At 35.1% G+C, this 22,509-nt stretch overlaps 1 protein-coding gene across 3 annotated transcripts in view; it reads right to left on the bottom strand.

Annotated features, from left to right (window-relative positions):
* LOC145276693 (uncharacterized) overlaps positions 1–22,509 on the bottom strand; it is a 164,803-nt gene that overhangs the window by 44,301 nt on the left and 97,993 nt on the right. The gene's annotated exons all lie outside the window — the stretch shown is intronic.

Below are 22,509 nucleotides of genomic sequence, written 5' to 3' on the forward strand. Positions count from 1 at the left end.
AACATGAGCTGGAACAATTACATCGAGAGCATTGCCAGGGCCGCTGCGAGGAAGGTGGGCTCTCTCTACCGTGCTAGAAAACTTCTAACACCCGAAAGTATCCTGTACCTCTACAAGGCCACTATTCGCCCATGTATGGAGTATTGCTGTCATATTTGGGCTGGTGCATCGGCTACTAGTCTCTCGCTCCTTGACAGGGTTCAAAAGAGAGTCGCAAATCTGATAGGCCCTAAACTGGCATCTAAGCTTCAGCCTCTGTCCCATCGTCGAAACGTTGCATTCCTCTGCCTGTTCTACAAGTATTATAATGGTGAATGCTCTGATGAACTGCAAGCACTTGTGCCCCCACGACATAAACACCCTCGACAGACCCAACAAGCTGCAAAATCCCACCCTCACACTGTAGAGATCCCTATATGTAAAAGATCTTTCTACTCCAGTAGTTTCTTCCCCAGAACTGCTAGACTTTGGAATTCCATTCCAGGTCACTGCTTCCCCAACTGTACTGACATGCATAAGTTCAAGTGCAACGTGAACCAACATCTCGCTGCCCAAATCCCTACATAGTACCCCAGTAGATGTCTCCCCTGATAGTAGCCCCCTACACCAAAGTGGCAATGTGCCTTGTTTGGGGTGAAAATGTAATAAAAAAAAAAAGATGTACCAGCCCAGATGTGGCAACAATACTCCATACATGGGTGAATGGTGACCTTGTAGAGATACAAGATACTCCCATGTGTGATTAGTCTTCTAGCACGATAGAGGGAACCCACATTCAATGTCCTTAATGTATTTGTTCCAGTTCATATTGCCCATGAATGTTAGGTTAAGGAGTTTGAAGGAACAATGCTCAGGTAGGGTGTTATTTGTTATGGATATCGGTGGTTGGAGAGGCGTCTTGTAATTGTTAAAAGAGAGCAGCATAGTTTTATTAGCATTAAACGTTACCATCCATTTGCACCCCCATTTCACTATGGTTTGGAGGTCATTTTCTTACGATTCTGCCATCGTCTTTATTGATTCAATATCTGTGTGTGTGTGTGTGTGTGTGTGTGTGTGTATGCACACACACACACACACACACACACACACATATATATATATTCGATCATTGTGTATATCTGTTCTTCCCTTGTGCATGTTATCATCAGCAAATTAATTAATACAAACATACATTTAAACAGACAGGTGAGATTTATATTATAGATGAAGATGAATAGCGAGTGTGAACACTGGTGAAGTGTAATTTTTTTCCATCAAATGCAAACTAGCAAAAGCTAATGAATGAGAAGCTTCCAGAATTTGAAAAATAACCAAATTATCAATGACGTGTGTCACCATAACATTGACACCTGCAAAAAATATTTTTTCATGATTAATTCTCTCCTATGACGTCACGTTAATTAGCAATAAAACAGAAATTATTTGTGAAATTAAAATGAAAAATTACAAAACATTAAAATTAAATGGAAAATTACAAAACATTAAAATTAAATTCAAGTGGATATTATTTTCTTAATGTTAGATTTTTTTGAATTGAACAATTACAAAACCGAAATTGATTTCTATCATTTTGAAATCGATATGCAATAACATTCGTTGCATTGTTTATTGAAATGCAATTGTGGCACTTAGGCAGTGCAGGAACTGTTATGGTCGGCCCCCATTAACCAACAATCACGAGGTTCTTTGCTCAGCAACCGAGAAGGCTAACATGCTTGCCAGTCGGTTTGCCTCAAACTCCACACTGGACCCTCTAAACCACCCCCTACCTCAATTTCCTATGCGGACAGACGCCACGCTAGACGACCTGAAAATCACCCCTGCTCAGGTGCATGCTATCATAAAAAACCTTGACACTTCCAAAGCATGTGGACCCGACCTCATCCCAGCTGTGCTATTAAAAAAGTGCTCAGCCGAAGTAGCTCCAGTTCTCTCCAAACTCTACAACAAATGCCTTAATGAATCTTGCTTTCCGAGCTGTTGGAAAACTGCTTCTGTAGTACCAGTATTCAAGAATTCTGGCGAAAGAACTGACCCATTAAATTATCGCCCTATTAGCCTCCTCACACTTTTTGCCAAAATATTTGAGACCTTAATTAACCATGCTCTAGTCCAGCACCTTACAGATGCTAAACTTCTGACCGACCGTCAATATGGATTTAGACAAGCCCGTTCCACGGCAGACATCCTCACTGTAATCTCTGAACGCATATACCATTCACTGGACAAAGCGGGAGAGGGCAGAGCGGTAGCTCTAGATATATCTAAGGCTTTTGACAGGGTATGGCATGAGGGTCTCCTCAGGAAGATTAGATCTTACGGTATCACTGGTAGAATACTTAACGTAATTAAATCCTTCTTAGATAAGAGAAAAATCCAGGTTGTCCTCGACGGTCGTACATCTAAACAATATGATATAAATGCGGGAGTGCCCCAAGGATCTATCCTGGGACCTCTGCTGTTCCTGATATTCATAAATGACCTCCCCGACAAGATTGCCTCCGAGATGGGGATATATGCTGATGACACCACACTCTATAGCAGGCACGACAGGAAAACAAACGAACATATATCTAAAGTAATGGCAGAAACACTAGAGGATGACCTCCAATCAGTAGTGGAATGGGGACAAAAATGGATGGTAACGTTCAATGCCACCAAGACAAAACTGGTTTCATTCAATAATTACAAGAAACCTTCTCTACCACCTATAGCAATGGCCAACGACTCTTTATCTGAGAGTACGTCTCTCAAGCTCCTTGGCCTAACGTTCACTGGAAACATGAGTTGGAACAGTTACATCGAGGGCATTGCCAGGGCCGCTGCAAGGAAGGTGGGCTCTCTCTACCGTGCTAGAAAACTTTTAACACCCGAAAGTATCCTGTACCTCTATAAGGCCACTATTCGCCCATGTATGGAGTATTGCTGTCATATTTGGGCCGGTGCATCGGCTACTTGTCTCTCGCTCCTTGACAGGGTTCAAAAGAGAGTCGCAAATCTGATAGGCCCTAAACTGGCATCAAAACTTCAGCCTCTGTCCCATCGTCGAAACGTTGCATCCCTCTGCCTGTTCTACAAGTATTATAATGGTGAATGCTCTGAAGAACTGCAAGCACTTGTGCCTCCACGACGTGAACACCCTCGACAGACCCGACAAGCTGCAAAATCCCACCCCCACACTGTAGAGATCCCTAGATGTAAAAGATCCTTCTACTCCAGTAGTTTCTTCCCCAGAACTGCTAGACTTTGGAATTCCATTCCGGGTCACTGCTTCCCCAACTGTACTGACATGCATAAGTTCAAGTGCAACATGAACCAACATCTCGCTGCCCTAATCCCTACATAGTACCCCAGTAGATGTTTCCCCTGATAGTAGCCCCCTACACCAAAGTGGCAATGTGCCTTGTTTGGGGTGAAAATGTAATAAAAAAAAAATAAAAAAAAAAAATAAAAAAAAATGTTCTGGGCAAATTACGTAAATTGCCCGAAGGTGCGAAAACGCTTAGCCAATGAAATAGCGGCAACCAACAATTGGCAAATGGTATCTTTCATGTATTAATTTTTTTTTTTTTTTTACAGTACAGTGTAACCCTAATATAAGAAAACTCGGATATAAGAGAGATTTCTCTGGTCCTAAATTAGAGTCGGTGTTATGTAACCCGGATATAAGGAACCCGAATATAAGTGCAACCCTAATAAAAAATTTTAAAAAAATAAAAATTAAAAAAAATAAATAAAAATAAAAAAAAAATTTTTTAAATTAAAAATAATAAATAAAAAATAAAAATAAAAAAAAATAAAAATAAAGAAATAAAAAAAAGAGAGCTGTATGACAGGGAAACGAAGTCTCTTATATCTGGGTTACACTGTATCTTTTTTGTTTATTAAATTGTTAGTTGAAAGTACAGAATACTAAAAGGCTCTCCTTCTCCTCATGTTAAGAATAGCTTTCTAAATAATAACATTATCATTTCAGCACAGTCTGTAAAAGGCACAAGTACTTTTTTCATTGAAATTAACATACAATGAATATTTTCGATTATATTTTTTTTATAATAATCTTTAATTGTTTGCTAGCGTTTTAAAACATTGATGATTATTTTGGGTAAAAAAAATAAAATAAGCTTAAAAATTGATCAGTGTTTTTTGCAAGAAAGTTTTCATTTAGCACTTTCTGATGGATTACGATAATGTGGTTCATACTTTACTATTTGTCACAAATATTTTTTTTTTTGGGGGGGGGGTACAAAGGAGTTACCACTTATCAAGGCCTGAAAGCCACTCAAGGATAAGGATTAATGAGTGTAAGTTGGACAGTGAAACATTAACGTAGTGATCGGTAATGGTGGGAATTGGGTAGAATTTTATTATTCAAGAGAACGGTTCGATAATAACTTGTTTAAATGAGATTCAAAAACGACCATGTTATAGTCATGTTTTTTCTGATGACGCATCTGAAAATAAATCAAGTAATTTATAATGGATTTCCAATATTTGCTTCATTGTTTAGTTTTTAAATTCAAAAAGATAGTTTGACCCATGGTTAATAAAAAACACGATTAGTATGATTTGTTCATTTCCTTCTCAATTTTTTCTTTAAATATGTTTGAATTACTAGTAGGCTGCCTGTCATTGCCCGGTCATAAAATATGCATAAATATTATATTTTAATTTATGCAGAAACCGAGATATGTGCATGCACGTATTGTTTTTTTCTAAACAGTTTACTTCTTGTAAGTAAAAAAAAATATTCGAACTGAGATTGAAATCAAAACCTAGAGACACTGAGTCAAGTATGATAGCCATTAGGCCAGCTTTTCACGCTCTTTAAAAAATGTTTTTAAACCTACTTATTCTTAACATAAGTATCTCCATTGCATTTTGGACTACTGTCTGAAGTATATGACTTCCTATGACACTATTGAACCTGTTATATAATCTTTTGTAGTCCCCATGGTTCACTACAGATTGTGCAGCTGCCATTGCACAAAGACAGCATCCATTTCACTAGTTCATACGTCATAAGTCAAAAATAGGCAAAAATTCATAGATGCTAGAAATCATTGTAAGAGAGAAATAGCCACAGCCAAAAGAAAGCTAAAATTACCAGGGAATAGAATCACCAAAGATAAGAAGTCATGATTTCTGGAAAATCTATAATAGTCTCATGAATAAAGGACAATCAACAATTCTCTCACCGTCTAACAACCAGAAGGTCGCATGCACGGCAACCAACGAGGCAGAACTGCTTTCCTGAAGATTCACCTCCAACTCTAGCTTAGAGCCAACAAACAACTCCCTCCCAAATTTCCCTATGCGGACTGAAGACACAATAGATGATGTAAAAATCACTGTTCATGTCTGCAATATCATAAAAATCTTAGACACCTCCTAGGTGTGTGGACCTGATCTCATCTGTGCTAAGCTTAACTATCCCCCGCACTTTCCAAGTTCTACAATAAATGCCTTGCTGAATCTTGCTTCTCTAATAGCTGGAAGATGACCTCTATGGTACCAGTGTACAAGAATTCTGGTGAAAGGACTGACTTCTCAATTATCGCTCTATCAGTCTCCTTCCCCTCTTTGCTAAAATCTTTGAAACCTTAATTAATCAAGCACTAGTCCATCTATATATATAAAAGGCAAAATGTGTGTGACCATTTCGTGTATGTCTTCAAAAGGCTTTTTGAGCACACGCTCCCGGGTTCGTTACTATCGCTTACAACTGTTTATATGGGACCTATATCATAATATGTAGGATTTGGGAACGCGGGTTGTCTCTAGATTTATTTACGTCGACTTTTATGAGATTCGCGCTATTTCGCTTTGTGCCCGGTTCGTCCTGCATTTTACTATAAATACAGTGAAAAACGTTGGGTTTTCGGCTTTTGCTCTGCTTTCCCCCCTTCCCACCATCATCTGGGGTGAAGTGAAAACTAAAAATAACGATCGCGCGATGACCTCATTTAGCGTCGTCCTGTCAATCAAACCTCTTTTAGCTTTATAAGCTTTAACTTAACACGCTAATCAATTATTCTCACTCGTGGTCGAGACCGTTAAGTAGTTGGCATTGGTTTCCACGTCAAAGCTTCCGGGTTCAATCCCTCCTCCCGACCAAACGTTTTTTTTTATTACTTCGCTTATTCTTTAGTTTACCCTACCCCCCTCCCCCATACACAGGCTTATTTATGCCATTTTTTTCCGTTTTGGTTTTGGATTTTTTTTTTTGACAGCATCTTTTTTATAATATTTAAGCAGGATTATTAATTACCCCCCCCCCTCTATACACACTCCTACAAACACCCGGGCAACGCCAGGTACCCCCCCCCCCGCTAGTCAGCTCATAAAAGCAAATCTTCTCTCTAACAAGCAGTATGGATTTAGGCACTGTCGTTCTAATCAAAAATCATATACACCAGACCTTTCTCTTATAAACAGACTTCTTTTACCTACACACACCAATAATACAATAATTTGCAACACACTAAACAAACCAGGAATTCCAATCATAAAAACCACATCACAAACTATAAGACAAAAACTACGAAACATCTCCAAACCAAACCAGTTTCCAATGGAGGTATATACACTATTCTTTGCCAAAATAGCCATCGTTAGTGAAACGTAAATTAGAAAAAAAGCTCAGTGAACATAAAAGAGACATAAAAAATAGCAATTCTCTAAGTGCATTATTCTCTCATTCATTGCAGCATAATCACACCTTTGACTTTAAACAAGCAAAAATAGTTAAATTTATTTCAAATAAACCGCGCCGGAGACTTTTTGAATCAGCGCTTATTGCAAATTCATGCACAAATAAACAATGTGCAGGTTTCTATAAGTAAACTTTTATTAAAAGAACATAATCCAATTATAGACACAGGTTAACCTTCTCACGCCATAGAAACACTCCCTGTAATAATTAATACACATAATCTCAATCAATAAATTACATAACAAAAAACACACATATTTCATTTCTGTTAAACACGTATATTTGAATTTTAACAGACATATTCTTTCCAGAAAGAATATTAACTGCATTCATATCTTTTAAAAACATATTAATGACTGCATGACGTTATTAAAAATCTCCTTCTCTTTAACAACGCAAGCTCCCTTCTTTTTTTGAATTTCCAACGTCTTTTTCCGTTTCTGTTTTTCACACATTTCACATAAAACATTTTCAAATATTTGTACTGGTGTTTTTTTGTTTTTTTGTTGTTTTTTTTTATTACATTTTCACCCCAAACAAGGCACATTGCCACTTTGATGTAGGGGGCTACTATTAGGGACCTAAGTTGCAGGGGTACTATGTAGGGAGTTCAGCAGCAAGATGTCTGTTCACATTACACTTGAACTTCTGCATATCAGTACAGTTGAAGAAGCAGGAAATCGAAAGAGAATTCCAAGGTCCTGCAGTTCTAGGGAAGAAGCTATTAGAGTAAGGCTTTCTTACATCTAGGGATCTCAACTGTGTCGGGGTGGGACTTACAATAATTAGATAACTTTGACTGACGTAAAAACATTTAAAAATAAAATGTTTAAAATTTCAATGTTATTTCACACGGTTAACGGTAGCCGAATGAATACGGTCCTCGCTAATACAGCCAGAGATGGCTTCTGTCACCGGTTGAATATATTGACTGGTGTTAATTGTGACCCCCTGCACTAAAGATTTCCCGAAAGGATGAAACACTAGTGTCTGTAGGTATTTAATAATTATTAGAGTATATATATGTATGTATGTATGTATATGTACATATATGCATATATATATATATATATATATATATATATATATATACACAATTATATATATATACAAACATATACATATACATATACATACATATGATGATTGCAACGTCTTATCAGACGAGTGCCGCTCCCTCAGTCACCGATAGTCCATGAGCCCGAAAATAACATTTTTTTTTTTTTTAGTCCTGCCAGCAAATTCACACGCTCAAGCAGAAATGACATTGAAGACGGTCCTTGGCATACATACATTTTTTTTTTTTTTTACACAGTGATCACCACTTATCAAGGCCCGGAAGCCACTCAGGGATAAGGGTCATTGCAAGTACATTACGTTAGTGTGGAGATTTGATGAAGTGTTTACTTAAGGGGGCGGTTCATTAGGAATTTGTTAACATTGGACTTGAAGACATCCAAGTTGTAGTCCGGTGGGAAGCAGGCAGACGGAACAGAGTTCCACAGGCGTGCAGTTCTAAGAAAGAAGCTATATACATATACACATATACATAGACATACATACCAATAAACATACACACATGCATACATCCATACATACACAATATATATAACACTTACATACAAACATATACATACCCACATGCACACACATATACATATATATGCATACACATATATACTATTATATACAAATACATACACACATATACATACATATTCACATACATATACGTACACATGTATGCACATATACATGCATACACATAAAGTTACCTACATATACGTACACATACATATATATGCACCTATACGCATATATATATATGCATAGATACATATACATATACATACACACAAATATATATACGTATATACATAAACACATAAACATATATACACAAAAAAATAAATAAATAAAGATATATACACACATACATATATACATACGTATACAAATAGGTATACATACACATACATAAACTAATACATATATTAACATACATACATACATACATACATACATACACACACACACATATGCATATATAGAATGATGGCAGATCAATTATTACATGCTTCCAGCATTTCAGGGCTACACATGTGACACTTTTTCCATCGCCACGGACAATTTTTATAGACAAATACCTGAGGAGGTATCTATACAAAGATGATGTTACAGAGTTTTAGCTTTGTACGACAGCTAAGTCTCTCTCTCTCTCGGTTCAAACTATTGAGATCCAGCAACAAGCATGAGCAAGATAGCCAGCAATAAATCAAACTGCAGACCAGCTTAATTCGGGTACTGGTCCCCAGCTTTATGCTTTTTTTTGTTTTATTGTTTTTTTTAAATCAGAGATTTGCTTCACCCAGAGGGGTTGGATTAACAGGGCTTTTGGGAGTCCTCTCCACCCCACACACATATCGAAATAAAGATATACACGTACACATATAAGCATGTATACAAACAGATGCATGCAAACATAAATACGCAAGAACAAACACACATGATACCATGCACATACACACATACATTCATACATACACGCATGTAAATACATATGCACACACACGTACAATTCGCCGGTAGTACAGCTTTTAAAATGAACTCGCGTTCATAACAGCACAAATCCTCAACGTTCATGATGACGACGATGATGGTTGTTACGAATAGGTAAATTCAACATGAATAAAAGAGTAAAACAATCCCAAATACACAGAACATAAAATACATACATATACATACACATACATACATATATATGCATACATATATATATATATACATACATATATATACATATATATACATACATATATATACATACATATACATACAAATATATACATATATATATACACACATATATATACACATATATATACATATATATAAATATAAATACACGTATATATATATACATATATATATACATATATATATACATATCTACATATATATACATATATATATACATACATATACATTTACATATATATATACATATATATATACATTTACATATATATATACATATATATATACATATCTACATATATATACATATATATATACATACATATACATTTACATATATATATACATATATATATACATTTACATATATATATATACATATATATACACATATATATACACATATATACATATATATACACATATATATACACATATATATATATACATATATATACACATATATATACATATATATACACATATATATATATACATATATACACATATATATATATACATATATATACACATATATATATACATATATATACACATATATATACACATATATATACATATATATACACATATATATACACATATATATACATATATACATATACATATATATACATATACATATATATATATACATATAAATACATATATACTAGTGATGGGACGATGCCAAAATTTTTCCCGATTCCGTTCAAAATTTCCGATTCCGATCCGATTCCCGATTCCGATTCCGATTCTTGTAAAATTTATACATATTTAATTAGAGATTTTTTTTGTTTGTTTTTTCGTAAATTTTCAAATTATTACATAAACCCCTGGTTAATGTCCGCATATATTTTATCTCAAATGTTTGCCTTGTAATTGATTAAAAATTGTAACATAACAAAACATTTATTTTGATTTTAAAACAAAGCTATATTGTACCAGTTCGTATTTACTGTATAACATGCTACTTACATGAATAGTGGAAAATATTCGAAGATTGGTAGGCAAAATAAGAAAACGATGTAAGAACAATATATTTAACAACGCCACTTAGCAAAGCCACATCTCATTGTTACGAACGAATTTCTAAATAATAATATTACTATTATGAAAACCATTTTTAACGTGAGATTGCGTGAGCTTTCTGTGCTTTCTCTCGCAGCTAAATCCCTATTCCAAAATGAAATATTACTTTTATAGATTACGTGTTCATTCAATAATTACAAGAAACCTTCTCTACCACCTATAGCAATGGCCAACAACTCTTTAGCTGAGAGTACGTCTTTCAAGCTCCTTGGCCTAACGTTCACAGGAAACATGAGCTGGAACAATTACATCGAGGGCATTGCCAGGGCCGCTGCGAGGAAGGTGGGCTCTCTCTACCGTGCTAGAAAACTTCTAACACCCGAAAGTATCCTGTACCTCTATAAGGCCACTATTCGCCCATGTATGGAGTATTGCTGTCATATTTGGGCCGGTGCATCGGCTACTAGTCTCTCGCTCCTTGACAGGGTTCAAAAGAGAGTCGCAAATCTGATAGGCCCTAAACTGGCATCTAAACTTCAGCCTCTGTCCCATCGTCGAAACGTTGCATCCCTCTGCCTGTTCTACAAGTATTATAATGGTGAATGCTCTGAAGAACTGCAAGCACTTGTGCCCCCACGACGTGAACACCCTCGACAGACCCGACAAGCTGCAAAATCCCGCCCCCACACTGTAGAGATCCCTAGATGTAAAAGATCTTTCTACTCCGGTAGTTTCTTCCCCAGAACCGCTAGACTTTGGAATTCTATTCCAGGTCACTGCTTCCCCAACTGTACTGACATGCATAAGTTCAAGTGCAACGTGAACCAACATCTCGCTGCCCTAATCCCTACATAGTACCCCAGTAGATGTTTCCCCTGATAGTAGCCCCCTACACCAAAGTGGCAATGTGCCTTGTTTGGGGTGAAAATGTAATAAAAAAAAAAAAATTTTTTTAAATTGGCGGAAAGAAAAGCGATCATTTAGAATTTAGAGTGTAAGATCAGTTTCGAATATAAATTTAACGTAAAATGATCATCATTTCTGGCCATCCTAATTCTTTATGGATATTAACTAAAGTGTTTCCCACTAAATTAAGTTCGGTTTGCAACGTTGTAAAACCATGTGTAATCGCTTAAAAAGTAGACACCCTATCCCCAATAAGCGCACATAATTTAAAATTGGTAACACACTACAGCTCATGTTACGTTATATTTATTTGTGAAATTGACCGTCTGTTTTAAATTCCTAATCGTTTTATATATATATATATATATATATATATATATATATATATATATATATATATATATTATAATCATGAGTGTTTATAGGCAATCTTTTTATTTCATTTTTAAATAGTTACGTGTAAAACGGTACGTAGATATAAATAATGTATTCTCGTGAAATTATCGTTGTTTTTATTCCGTTTTCATTTTTCGCCCATCGCAATTATAACTTTTTGTTGCGAAAAGAAAAGTTCGATTCTCCATTTTATAAAAGACACGGACCCTTCCTACTACTAACCTTCAGTCCGTGATAATACAAAAAAAAAAGCGATTATTTGTGCTTTTATGATTTTGCCGATTGGGTTGTGAGTCAATGGTAAAAAAATTAGTTAACTGCTTTAAAACGATTCGAATGGCTGGGAAACGGGGGATCATTTTATATTAAATTTAGAAATTTAGGAAGGTCGTTTTTTTTAATCTGGAGAATATCCAGCTCCCCCAAAAGGGGCACTTTTGATAAGAACAAAAAATTACAATTGCCTGAGTTTAGTAGGATTTCTCCTTCATTGAACAGGGAGAAAATAGATGAAATGTAGCATCAGCACAGATACTACACTTTCTTCCTAAGTGATAGTACGTAATACGACTTCCCTCGTGTACTCCAACTCCTATAAGTTTTTTTATTGCACATCAAAGAAAACTGTTTTTTTTTAAGTTGAATGATAAATCTGTGGTGAAAGATGGAGGTCCCTAATGAAATTTCGAGAATATTCTAGAAGTAAATTTGCAGTTTATTTTCAAAGTATCGAAAAAATTGTTTTAAATTAAAGAAATATTTTATCAAGAAAAATAATATCAAGCATTATTACTAATTAAATACAAAGTAGAATATAACGTGGTATTTGTTTATCTTTCATTTATTTTAGTGTTGTGTCGATTAATCGGAATCGGGAATCGGATAAATCGGTAATTTTGGGGGTATCGGAATCGGTATTGGAATCGGAAAAATTTGTGCCTAATTTCCGATTCCCAAATCGATTCTTTTAATATTTTTAAAAAGTTCATTTTCAATTGTTTGTACCGATTATAAATATTTCTTTCTTTTAAACTATTAGTAAAACTAAAGAAGATCTAAACTTATTTTATATGCGTAAAATAAACAAAACAAAAATTGAAACTTTGCAAAAATTCGCTAGGTAACCTTTAGAAGAATGCAGTTTATTTTCAAAGTAGCGAAAGAATTGTCTAAAATTAAAGAAATATTTTGCCCAGAAAAATAATATTGTTGTGAAGGAACATAACTGGCTATACACCGGTTACAAACTGTATATATATATTGGACTGTTTGGCAGACAGCGGCAGACAGCGGCAGACAAGCAGTCGCAGTAAGACGGATAGGCTTACGTGTTGATTATCAGACTTTCTTCCCCATACTTGTTACTATGTACTTCTATTTACCTTAGGCGAGCAGCCTTACGTTTCTGTATTATAAATAAACCCCATTACACATACCACTCGGTGTAACTCACGTTTGTCTTTATTTCCTAAGTATTTAGGAATATAACAATGGCGACGAAAGGATGTTCTTTCTCTTAACAGAGATAAATTACCGTACCAAGGACTGTGTACAATGCAAGGATTTTTTTGTTTTACGAAAAAAACAAACTACACAAGGATTTTTGACCACGTGCGTCAATGAATTTAAAAAATTTTCCTACCTAAAGTAGCGAAAAGTACGGATTTTTCTTCGTAAAGAACTCACAAGAAATTATAGAAACATGTTCAAGGTAAAGTGGAATTTATATTTATTTTGACAAGTAAAAAAAAAAAAAAAAAATGGTCGCAAGTTGAATTCGAAACTACACTAAAGGATTACGAGTTTCGAAAGAAAAAATATAAATACAACGACTATTGTACCATTTTATGCCACGTGGGAACGGCAGCCATATATTTTTTTTTTGGAAAATTAATTGTTTGTTATTGCCTTTATATAAATAATTGGAACTATTTGTCGTGGGAAGTAAGAAATATTTTGTGTATGAACTTACGTTGTTGAAAAAAAAAAAAAAAAAAAAGAATTATTTTACAAAGCCTGTTGAATTACTATGGATGAACTTTGTTGAAACGTGTTGTGTCTGCATATTGCTACTAATTTACGATATACGTAAATTTACGATTTTTCTTTGGAATTATTGTGTAGAATTCGAAAAGACATTTTTGTACTAGAAGCTAACATGGAACAATTAGCAGAGTTAACTAAGGCTCTAGCCCTTAGCATCCAGGAACAGACAAAAATGACTCAACAATTTTTAGCGCAACAACAACAACAACAACAAATTCAACAACAACAGCTACAGCAACAGCTGCAACAACAACAAGAAAGAACACAAAAAACTTTAGAGGCACAACAAGAACAAACAAACATACTACAACGACAAATGTCGACACAGCAAAAGAATTTAGAAAAGCTAATTCTAACGTCGACCGGGAAGAAGACTAATTTTTCTGCCGAGGGTATTTCAAATTCACTAACGGAATTTCGTTACTCCCCGGATACTGGTGTTACTTTCCCTGCATACTACAGAAGATACGAAACAATTTTTACGAAAAGATATTTAGATTGGACCGATGAGGAAAAAGTTACCCTGCTACTACAAAAACTGGGTACTGATGAAAACACCAAGTATGCAAATCTAATTCTACCAAAAAAACCGGAGGAGGTTTCGTTCGAGGAAACAATTAGTACCTTGTCGAAAATATTTGATAAAAGGGATAGCCTATTTCACTCTAGATACAAATGTTTGAACATTCAGAAGGCAGAAGCTGAAGACTATCTAGAATATGCTTGCACTGTGAACTGTTTATGCGAATCATTTAAATTGAATGAAATTTCCGCAGACCAATTTAAATGTTTAATCTTTGTACAAGGTCTCACAGCACCAAGGGACAAAGATATACGTTCACGGATCCTAACAATTATGGAGGCGGATCCTAACATAACATTGCAAAAAGTCACTGAAGAGTGTCAACGTCTGATTAACATAAAGAAAGACAACACTCGCATTGAAGAGAAAAATATTTTTAAGGTGCAGCAAGTAAAAAGGCAAGGGACCACAAGAAAGTCCAGGTTCCAAGAACACAGGATCCTTAAAGGATACAAAGACCCAAAGCTAAAGTGTAAATGTTGTGGTAGTTTAAGACACAACAATAAGACCTGCTGGTTTAGGAACAAAATATGTTATGAATGTGGTCTCAGAGGTCACAAGGGAACATACTGTGCCCAGAAGAAAAGACAAGGGACCGATAATGTAAATACGCTTCGCATGAATAAAGAAAAAAGCTGCGAAAGACGGAAATATGTTGATGTTCGGATAAATGGACATCTGGTTACATTGCTTCTGGATAGCGGTGCAGATATTAGTATTATAAATGAAGATATATGGAAAAGGATAGGTCGACCTGAATTAACGAAAACCAGAAAGACGGCGAGAAGTGTGTGCGGCAAAAGATTAGAGTTCAAGGGAGAATTAAAATGCAAAGTGACATTCGCTAACCAGACTCATAAATCCAAAGTGTACGTCGTACCAGGAAAGAATACATGCCTGTTTGGGGTAGATTGGATTGTCCTGTTTAATTTATGGGAGAAACCCATAAATTCGTTTTGTAACGTTTTAACTGCAGAAAAAGCAAACCAAAGGGAAGACTTCCTGAAGGATTTGAAAACTGAATTTCCCAATGTTTTTGCCGAAGGACTAGGACTCTGTATTAAGACAGAGGCAAAATTTGAATTAAAGAAAAATGCCACTCCAGTATTCAAACCTAAAAGGAATGTGCCTTTTTCAGCGATGGACGCAATCGAAAAAGAGTTGGATAGACTTCAACAACTGGAAGTCATTGAAAAAGTTAACCACACAGATTGGGCAAGTCCAACCGTGTATGTAAAGAAAAAAAATAACAGAATAAGGGTCTGTGGAGATTTTTCAACGGGTTTAAATGACTGTCTATTGGACCATAATTATCCCCTTCCGTCCGCAGAAGATCTGTTCTCTAAGCTTAACGGAGGAAAAATTTTTTCTAAGATAGACCTCTCAGATGCTTACTTGCAAATTAAGATCAGCGATGAATGCTCCAAATACTTAGGCATAAATACTCATAAGGGCATTTTTAAGCTAAAGAGGCTTCCTTTTGGATTAAAGGTTGCTCCTGCTATTTTCCAGCAAATTATGGACACGATGCTGGCAGGGTTGGAATTTTCAATGGCCTACCTTGACGATATCCTAATTAAAAGTGAAAATTTGCAAGATCATAAGAAGCATGTAAAAGAAGTATTCAAAAGAATACAGGAATTTGGTTTTAAATTGAGCCCAGAAAAATGCGATTTTTTTATGAAAAAAATTAAATATCTAGGTCAAATAATCGACAAAGAGGGTCGAAGACCGGATCCACAAAGGACTGAAGCAATTGAAAAGATGCCTGCTCCAGATTCAGTGACAAAATTAAAATCGTTTTTGGGATTAGTTCAATACTATGCAATTTACATCCCTAACATACATAATTTAAGAGCTCCTCTTAACGAGTTACTGAAAAAGGGTGTTAAATGGAACTGGAATAAGGAATGTGAATCTGCTTTCCAAAATATCAAAAGATGTCTACTGTCAGACTTAGCATTGGCACATTTCAATCCAGAAAAGGAACTAATACTAGCAACGGACGCCAGTGATTACGGTGTTGGCGCTGTATTACTTCACAAGTATGAGGATGGTAGGACAAAAGCTATCGCCCATGCTTCAAGAACGTTGGTTGCAGCGGAGAAAAATTACAGCCAAATTGAAAAAGAGGCGCTGTCGATAATATTTGGAATTACAAAGTACAATCGATTTCTCCATGGACGATCTTTTATTTTGCAAACCGACCATAAACCCCTACTTACCATATTTGGATCAAAGAAAGGCATTCCCACACATACTGCGAATCGATTACAGCGATGGGCTGTAACCCTCTTAAACTATCAGTTTAAGATGGAACATGTATCCTCAAAAAAGTTAGGACACGCAGATGCATTATCACGGTTGATCCCTAAAAGAAGCGAAAGTTTCGAAGAAACGGTAATTGCTGCGCTTAAAGACGAAAGTGAATGTACAAGTTCAATGTGTAATATGATACGTGAACTTCCGGTAACTTTCGAAAAAATAAAAAAAGAGGCAGTAAATGACATTTTCATTAAGAAAATGAAAAATCAATTGGGATGGATAAAAAAAAATAAAAAGGTAGATCAAACAACGCCTTTTTCCATCTGTGAAGATGTGCTCATGTATGGTGAGAGGATCGTAATTCCACTAACGTTACAGAGGAAAATTCTGAAGGAATTTCATACAGGTCATCCGGGCATTTCGAGAATGAAATCCCTTATGAGAGGATATGTGTACTGGCCTGGTATGGACAAGGAAGTTGAAAAATGTGTCAAGACATGCAGAGGATGTCAATTAGCAGCTCGAGATCCTCCAGTAAAAACGACGCCATGGCCAAAGACGGACCTACCCTGGTCACGTCTGCATATTGATTATGCGGGACCTATAAATGGTTATTTTTACTTGATTATTGTAGATTCTTTTTCAAAATGGCCAGAAATATTTAAGTTTAGACATCCAACAGCAAAAAACACTGAGTGCGCTTAATGAAATTTTTAGCCGTTTTGGAGTGCCAAAAACCTTAGTGAGCGATAATGGAACAGCATTTACTGCTCATGAATTCAAAGAATTCTGTGACTCACTAAATATTCTACATATGACAACACCTGTGTACCATCCACGATCGAATGGGTTGGCCGAAAAATTTGTAGATACGTTTAAAAGGGCACTTAAGAAAAATCTTACTACGGACACAGACGAACAATGTATTCAAACATTTTTAGCAATTTACAGGGTGACACCAAATCCTAATAATAATGTCAATTCTTCCCCGGCTGAGCTAATGTTTGCAAGAAAGATAAGATCTGTCTTCGATAGGCTGCTACCAGAGAAAAAGAAAGTTTTCAAAAAAGAAAACCTTAATACCAAGTGCTTCTCCCCAGGTGAAAATGTATATTTCAAAAATTTTCAAAATGGACGAAATCAGTGGGTTGAAGGTATTATCAAAAAAAGGATTGGGAGCATGGTCTATACCATCCAAGGATTAAGTTTTGTCTGCAAAAGACACAGAAATCAAATACGTCCCAGACTGTCTCCAAATGTGGAAGAGACACCAATGGAAACATTGTGCGATATTTTTGATATACCAAAACCAGCGTGTGTACCGCAAACAATGAATATTTCGCCTGAACCGACCATACGGGCTGGACAGAAACCTTTACCCCGGGTAACGCTGACCAGAAGGAAAAGCGCAAGAAAGAGAAAAGTTACCAGGAGATTAAGCCCTGACCCTAAAAGGAAGAGGTATTTAAGCTAAAATCAGGAAGATTTCAGCTTCAGGGGGAGGTGTTGTGAAGGAACATAACTGGCTATACACCGGTTACAAACTGTATATATATATTGGACTGTTTGGCAGACAGCGGCAGACAAGCAATCGCAGTAAGACGGATAGTCTTACGTGTTGATTATCAGACTTTCTTCCCCATACTTGTTACTACGTACTTCTATTTACCTTAGGCGAGCAGCCTTACGTTTCTGTATTATAAATAAACCCCATTACACATACCACTCGGTGTAACTCACGTTTGTCTTTATTTCCTAAGTATTTAGGAATATAACAAATATCAAACATTATTGCTAATTAAATGAAAAGTAGAATATAAAAGTGTTGGGTTTTGTCGGTATGTTTGCTGCTCCCTCACTCGGCAATCGGTATTGACAAATATAACAAGCCGTGCATGCATGGTCCCCCTCTATGTGAGGAGGGGGGATCGAATAAAGTGATAAAAAAAGTGATACATAACTGATAAAAAAACAATTTTGAGTGAAAAAAAAATTTTCAAAAGTTTTCAGAAAAATGACTAAGTTCAACTTTTGCTCCACACCCAATATTAGCCCTAAAACCTCCAGGGCTTGTGACTCTGATTTTTCCCAGGGTCAGTGATACTTCCATCAGGTGTATATCAGGTATGCCCATGGTTTTGCCTAGTTTCAGAAAAATCTAATGAATGGATGAAAAGTTATTCTGAAAAATATGTCAATTTTGTCTATTTAGAGTCATTTTGAGGTATTTTTTTACCTCTTTTGCCCCCATGGGGGAGCTGATTACTTGTAAAAATGGACAAACGGCTATGTTTCAGGCCTTAAGACATGTAAATTTGAGTTCAGCACCATAAAAAAACATTAAATAGAGATACATAATCACATTTTAGATAAATATGAAAAAAAGAGCCTAAAAAGGGGGTGGTTTTTAGCCCTAAAAGTTCCCGGGGGGCGCAAACCAGAGTTTTGCCAGGGTCAGCAATACTGAATTTACATTTGCAACAATTGCCTTCACATTTTGGACAAGTTTCAGTAAAATCTAATGGACGGGAAAAAAGTTATGGGGCCAAAAGTGTCATTTTTGCCATTTTGGGCATTTTTGACCCCTTTTCAGCCCCTGGGGGAGCAACGAGAGTTTTCTTAAAAAAAAACTCGATGTTGTGCACATCTACGTATTGGAGTACAACTTGTGGCAAAATTTCAGAAAAAAGTAATGGACGGTTATCCGGGAATCATCCAGACTAACGGACGGACGAACGGACGAACGCCATTGAAAACTATAGTCCCTCTCCGATAAATCGGGGGGGGGGACCAACAAGGAATGGGCAAAATTGTGAAAAGGCTTGGCCTTTGATTTAATTTGAAATATGCTTCCAGTGTGATTTTCTTTGATTCTGCCGGTATTGTTTATGTTTATACTTAAGGATTGCTACGACGGCGCCAATGATATATATATCACGGAGGCCTCGCTGCACTCAAAAGTTGAGTTGAAAGTATTATGGGGTAATTAACACCTTCGATGCCGTTGGTTTCGACAACAATACTTTTTCACACCCACTTGCCAAATTTCTCAAGGAGTTTAATATGAAAAGATTTCAAACATTTTATTTTCCTGGAGCCACATTGTCTGACACCGTCGCATTTTTCTCGGGTTTCGGAAAAGTTAAAAATATACATGAATATCTCACAATGAATTTATCAAAGTCTGGATAAAATAGATAAAGAGAAAACATTTAGAAATTTTTCAGATTGAAAAAGAAATATTTACATTTAAAAGTCCCCCCCTCATTGAAATTCTACTTTTGGACGATATTTGTAAACCCACTAAAAACCAAATTATTTTTAGATCTAGGATGAAGCTCTAAACTGTCTTCACGTATTAAAAAAGGGTGCTTGTGCAGTTTACACTATGTTAAAAAACGAAAAATAAAAAAATATATATATTCTACGTACTCGTTATGGAATGAAGTTCTCATAAAAAAATCACGTAATTTCATCAAATAGTTTTTATTTTATGCCGTAAAAACGATTTGGGAAATTCGGAATCTTCCTAAAAAAACTGCGATAATTAGTCAAGGGAGCGTAAAACAAAAACTATTTAATGAAATTACGTGATTTTGTTATGAGAACTTCATTCTATAACGAGTACGTAGATCTATAGAGTTTAGTTTTACTAATAGTTTAAAAGAAATAAATATTTATAATCGGTACAAGCAATTGAAAATTAACTTTTGAAAAATATTCAAAGAATCGATTTTGGAATCGGAAATTATACACAAATTTTTCCGATTCCGATGCCGATTCTGATTCCCCGAAAATTACCGATTTAACCGATTCCCGATTCCGATTCCGATTCATCGGCACAACACTAATATATACATATATATACACATATACATATATACATATATATATATACATATAAATACATATTTACATATATATACACATATATATACACATATACACATATATATACATATATATATACATGTATATATATATATTTATATATACATATATATGCAAATATACATATATATATACATATATATGTACATATATATATATCTACATGTATATACATATATATACATATATATATACATATATACACATATATATGCATATACATATATATATACATATATATATATACTAGCGAAAGTACTCGTCGTTGACTGGATTCAAAAACACCCTACAGAAAATGGACTTTGATTTATAAAAGTATGATAAGTTATGAAAAGGAAGGGTTGTAAATTTGGGTTGAATTTTGGAGTATCAAAACCAAAGACAAATATGATGAAAGTAAAAATAAAATAGATAAACCCCATAATTTATTATACCATACCTGTTCACACTGAAACACTTATCACAATATTCTGTTGATATATATTAAAAAACTTTGTTAAACTTTGTGACATATCTCAGGTGCGAACGAACACCCAATAATTTTATTATACCATATTTCTTCAAAGTGAAACATAATTATCAAAGTATACTTACGCAGATAGATATGAAATGTCTTTATTAAAGTTGTGCCTATTTCCTTCTATGGAGGCCAGGCGCGAACGCAGACCCCACAATTTTATTATACCATACCTATTTAAGTTAAAACATACTTATCAAAGTATTATTATGTACATCTATACCAAAAACACTTGTAACCGTTATTTTTTTATTTTTAACATGTTTTATTTCCATACTTTGTGGACCAAGCACAAACGCAGACCCCAAAATTTTAATGAACCACCGTTCTACCAGATCAAACATACCCATTCCTGTGTCTCGATATATCTTCTACCATTATATGTGATCAGTTTTTTAAAATAGTCAACCATATAGGAGCCTATTCCTAACTAGACACACATACACACACAGACATTCAGCTTTATATTATATATATATATATATATATATATATATATATATATATACATATATACATATACATTTATACATATATATATACATATATATACATATATACATATACATATATATATATATATGATGTGTCCAATGGTGAGCCCAAATGAGGGCCAAACTCGAGTCTTGGACTTCCGGTTCATAGACTGTCATGGCTCTTGTGGGCCGCGACATTGTTTGGCTGTGGAATTTATTATATACAATCTCTCACATTCTGAAAATCCTATCATAAATCACTTGCTTGGTTAGCATTGGTGGATGGCATCATCCTTTCGAGTTAAAACTCCTACTTGTGAGACATCAGCTTGGGGTTGGATGACCGCTTGGCTGGTTGGATAACCGCTTGGCTGGTTGGATAACCGCTTGGCTGGTTGGATAACCGCTTGGCTGGTTGGATGACATATAGAAATATGATGTTACAAAGTCTTAGCTTTGTACGACAGCTAAGTCTCTCTCTCGGTTCAAAATGTTGAGATCCAGCAACAAGCAAGAGCAAGATAGCCAGCAACAAATTAAACTGCAGACCAGCTTAATGCGGGTAATGGTCTTCCGCTTTATGGTTTTTTAAATCAGTTGCCTTCACCACGGCTTACGGGAGCCCTCTCCACCCCAATACACATACACAAATATACCCAAATATACATATACATATATATATACATATATGCATATATACATATGCATATATATATATACATATACATATATATATACATATATATACATATGTATATACATATATATACATATACATATACATATATATACATATATACATATATATATACATATACATATATATATACATATACATATATATATACATATACGTATATATATACATATACATATGTATATATATACATATATATACACACACATATATATACACACATAT

Source organism: Euprymna scolopes, chromosome 5, assembly GCF_053919585.1.
Source record: "Euprymna scolopes isolate OS-2025 chromosome 5, ASM5391958v1, whole genome shotgun sequence".
In the NCBI taxonomy this organism is placed as follows: Eukaryota; Metazoa; Mollusca; class Cephalopoda; order Sepiida; family Sepiolidae; genus Euprymna; species Euprymna scolopes.